We start from the raw sequence: 5,026 nt of genomic DNA, 5'->3' as shown, positions 1-5,026 counted from the left end.
TCGGAAACATGTCCACCATGGGTGACCCTGCTGGTATTTAAAATACTGGTGACATAGCTTTCAGAGTAGCTAGGCATTGGACTACTGACCTCAAAGTCGGCAGTTCAAACTCACTAGACCATCTGCAGGAGAAAGATAAGAATGTCTGCTTCTGTAGCGATTATATAGTCTTGGAAACCCTGAGGTGTAGTTCTACTCTGTCCTAGAGAGTTAGTATGCGTCAGAATCAACTTGATAGAAGTGGGTTTGGATTTTTTGGTTTTGAGTCACCCAGCCAGGACTTTGGGACCCTTAAAGAGCTCTGGTAGTGTAATGGTTATGAATCAGGCTGTGAACCTTAAGGTCAGCAGTTCAAAACTACCAGCTGTTCCATGGAAGAAAGATGAAGCTTTCTGCTCCTGTAAAGATTTACAGCTTCGGAAACCCTGTACAGGGTTGCTATGAGTGGAACCAACTCCACGGTACATAACAACAACAATACAGACAGAATGCTCTTTGGATGACGAGGCTTCCTCTCTCATACTTCGGACATGTTATCAAGAGGTTGCCTGGCAAAGAACATCCTGCTTGGTAAAATGGACGGTCCGCAAAAGGAAAGAAGGCTCTGGACAAGGTGTTTGACACAGTGGCTCAAACAGTATAATGCTCAAGGCAGACTTCTGTTTCACTAGTTAAGCTAAATAATTGTTCTGTTTTAAGATGACTACAGGGGATATTTTTGGTTTAAGATTTCAAGATTACCTCAGGACAATAGTTTCAGTGATTTTTTTTTTTTCTACCTTAATGGCTCCAGAAAGTCTAGAGTCCATGAATATTTGAAATTCTGTTCTTCTCTCCCCGCCCCCTTTTGATCAGGAGGATACTTGTATGGAATCTTTAATCAAAATGTTAAAAGATCATGGTCATTGGACTTCATCCAGTTCTTCTGGTCTCATGGCAAATGAGGTAGTTGTTCATGGAGGCAATTAGACATACATTCCACATCCTTCTCCCTCTTTCTCTGTTGTTTTCTTTCTGGCGATCAACATTCTTCTTTTCCTGTTTCACGTCTTTCTCATCTGGGAAGATATAGAATTTGTAGATAATTGCAAAGACTACAAAATTGCAAGACTTCAAAACAGGCTAAAATTGTCCTAATTTTGTACTACCTCTGAGCTGAGAATGGAGTCCTGGTGTGGTGCTATAGGATAAGCACTGGACTGCTAACCACAGGTAGATGGTTCGAACCCACACTAACTACAATATAGATGCTTCAAACCTGCCAATTACTCCTTGGAAACCCTATACAGGGTCACTATGAGTTGGAACTGACTCGATGGCACTTAACCACATAGGCCAAGAATGGTTTAACATTTTTAAATGCTTAAAAATAAAAAAAAATCAGAAAAAAACGATTTTATGACACACGGGAATGACATGAAATCTAAAGTCTATTGCCCACAGCTGCAGCTTTATTGGTATTCATATGATAATGTGCATTTGTGTGCATGTACTTACAGTTGCTTTCACACAAAAAAGCTGAGTCAAGCAGTTGTGAAAGAGACCCTGTGGGCTTTTACAGGAAAAGTCTGCTGAGATCTGATGTACAGTCATGCGGTATACATATGCTCTAGTATTTTCGAGGAAAAAGTTTTGTCATAATTGTGACTCTCCTAGATAATTGAAGTCTATTCTTTTGTGTTAAAAACTGTTGATGAAAAAAACCCAAAAAAACCTCAGATAAATATTTCAAGATGTCTTTTTTTTTTTTCTTCTTCAAGTTTTTACTGTGAATTTAGTGAAAGTTTACAGGGCAGATCATCAGTTTTACATTCAACAAATCATACACTTTGTTTCATGACAATGATTATAATCCCCTCCGTGTACCATCAAATAACAGTATTTCTCTATATTCACTTAAGCTTTTTTAAAAAAAAAAAAAACACTCAGGCACATATAATAATTTACACCACCAAAGGGTATATTCTGCAAGCTTGCCTCCTGGCCAACAGCTCTCAGTCCATGTCTTCACATGAATCTAGAGTCTTCAGCTGCTCCCTCTCTCCATGTCCCCATATCTGCCTCCATCTCTGGTATCGCTGCTTCTCTGGATAAGGTCCCATATTCCGCTTGTGCTCTTCTCCCTTGATGGTCCTAGGGTCCTCTGTTTCTGGACTGTATGATTAACTACTCCCTTGTTTTTGTTACAAAACTTCTATATTTACAATTGTGACAGTCTCAATTAGTCATAATAACAATTACTCACTATTGAATCATAAGAATCTTATCCCCATCTCTTCTCACCCGACCCATCTAGACAAGATGAAAACTATTCAGTGTGGACTCTTTCTTCGCCCCCACACTCTTAAACTAAACTCCCTCTTGAAATCTTATAAGCTAGTCACTTCGTGCCTTTATTGCCCCCTCATGTTAGGTAGCCAATATCTAAGTTGCCTGTCCCTGTCTACCCTGTGTAGAGTGGGGATAGCATTGATACTTGATATAAAGACTCCTTCCCACTCTGTTGGTTCAAGATGTCTTTTCAAACAATATGTAGAATATATGCATATAAAGTCTTAGTTATATTTACAGTTTACTAAATGTTTGTGCTTGGCCTGTTTTCAAAGGTCTGCAATTGCCCACATGTTTTCATTGATCTTCTTGTTGTTCTTGTTGTTGTTGTTGTTAGGTGCCGTAGAGTTGGCTCCCACCCATAGCAACCCTGCATAGGGTTTATGAGGAGCAGCTGGTGAGCTTGAACCACAGACTTTGCAATTCAGACTGACTTTGCAGTCTAGCGCATTAACCCAGAGCCAAACCAGTACTCCACCGATCTTCATAGACATCTTCTAATGTAATAAAATGAGCATTCAGTTATACAATGCTGATGGCTGTTATACTGAATGATTCTGCTTTGGGAGCTTTTCTTGAACTTACTTTATTCTTAGACCATCACCTCTTACTGATCATAAAAACCACTTGTCCTGGTGTTGACTCTGACTCATGGTAACCCCATGTGTGTCAGAGGGGAACTGCTTCATTGGGTTTTCTTGACTGTAATCTTTATCGAAACAGATCTAGACCTTTGTTCCCTGGCTCTGCAGGGTGAAGTAAAACATCAACCTGTCCCTCAGTGGGTCAACACAAACCATTTGGACCAAACAGGGACCCTTTGCTGGCAATAGGACATCTAAAGCTACCATTTCTACACTTTTCACCTAATTTGTAACTTCTACTTTGTTATGACTGAGAATGTTATGATTGCTAACTAAGAGATAACGGAGGCTAAGTCTCGGTTCAAAGTACATGAGCTTTGAAGCTTAAACCAAAGATGACAACAGGCATCTTGGCAGTCTTTCTGTGTGTTGTCATCATGTTTTAAAAATTTGCTCATTGGTTGATAATACTTAAAAGTGAGGAAATACCCAGTAAAAGTCAGACTTCCTACTTCTCTAAAACCATGGCAGAGCTGGGAACTCTTGGCCCATGATCTGGCATGGCACTGACTACAGGCATTGGGAAGTGGCTGCTTGCTTCCGGTGGACATTGTCTCCCACCATCCCCACCATGCCTCCATGTCCAGGACGTCTTGGTCAAGTGTTGGTTGCCATTAGTGATGTCACTAGTCCCGTTTCCCTACCTTGCCTTTACTGCTTCGTGTATTTGCTGCTCCCTCTTGTGCCTATACACAGTGAGGTGCATGAATCCCGCCTACCATAGGTGGTCGTTAATTTGGTTGCTTAAAGATCTTTTATGTTTATAGTTGTTGTTGTTAAGTGCCATTGAGTCGGTTCCGACTCATAGCAACCTTATATAGGTTTTCTGTGGCGTGGCTGGTGAATTTGAACTGCTGATCTTGTGGTTCAAACCAACCTTGCAGTCCAGTGCATCATCCCACAGCGCCACATCCTGTTTAAGAGCATTCAACTTACGGAGAACTAAAGGAGCTTTGGTAGCGTAGTGGTTTCATATCGGGCTGTTAACAACCTCAAGGTTGGCAGTTCGAAACTACCAGCTGTTCCGCGGGAGAAAGATGAGGCATTCTGCTCCCATAATGATTTATAGCTTCGGAAACCCTGTGCAGGGTCACTGTGAGTTGGAACCAACTCCACGGTACTTAACAACAACAACAACTGGAACTTGGAGTCCTGGTGTGGCGCTGTAAGGTAAGCACTGGAGTGCTAAGCCCAAGGACGATGGTTCAAAGCCACCAGTCACACCTTGGAAACCCTACACAGGGTTGCTATGAGTTAAAACTGACTTGACAGCAGTTAAGAACAACTGGTACTTAAGAATGGACTGTCATAATTGAATGGACTGTCATAATTCCTATTATATAAAAATTTTAGTTAAATACAATGGTAATTACAGAGGCACACGCTACTTTGTGATGGCTCATGGACTTTAGCAGTTTATTGGCTTAAGGAAGGAGGATGGCTGCTCACCTTTTTAAGTCAGATCACATTGCTGTAAATACAATGTTAAGGTGCAACTTTATATTTGGGCTAAATTTTCCTTTTATTTATCCTGTACCTATGACTCGACGGCACTTAACAACAACAAATACCTCCAAAGTAAAAATCCAGTGCAAGTGGTGGTGTTGCATTAAAGATAATGAAAATAATCATGATTGAAAAGAAAGTGTTTAATACACATTGTTGTTGTTAAATGCCGCCAACTCTGTTTGGACTCATAGCGACCCTGCTTACAGCTTCTGAGGAGCAGCTGGTGGGTTTGAACTTCTAACCTTGTGATTAACTGTCCTATGCTGATCCTACAATGCCATATAAGGAGCACTTTATATGCACTGTTGTTGTTGGTAAGTGCCATTGAGTCAGTTCCAACTCATAGTAATCCTGTATAGGGTTTCTGAGGAGAGGCTGTTAAGTTTGAACCACCAACCTTACAATTCAAACCGACCTTGCAGTCCTGGGCTTATCCTACATCGCCACACCAGGACTCCTTTATATGCATGTTGCTGTTGTTAAGTGCTGTTGAGTCAGTTCCAACTCATAGCAACCCTGTAGAGAGTTTCCGAGGAGCGGCT

The sequence above is a fragment of the Chrysochloris asiatica genome, unplaced genomic scaffold, assembly GCF_000296735.1.
Source record: "Chrysochloris asiatica unplaced genomic scaffold, ChrAsi1.0 scaffold00060, whole genome shotgun sequence".
Taxonomy (NCBI): domain Eukaryota; kingdom Metazoa; phylum Chordata; class Mammalia; order Afrosoricida; family Chrysochloridae; genus Chrysochloris; species Chrysochloris asiatica.
The sequence above is the reverse complement of the archived record's forward strand: the minus strand, read 5'-3'. Positions refer to the sequence as shown.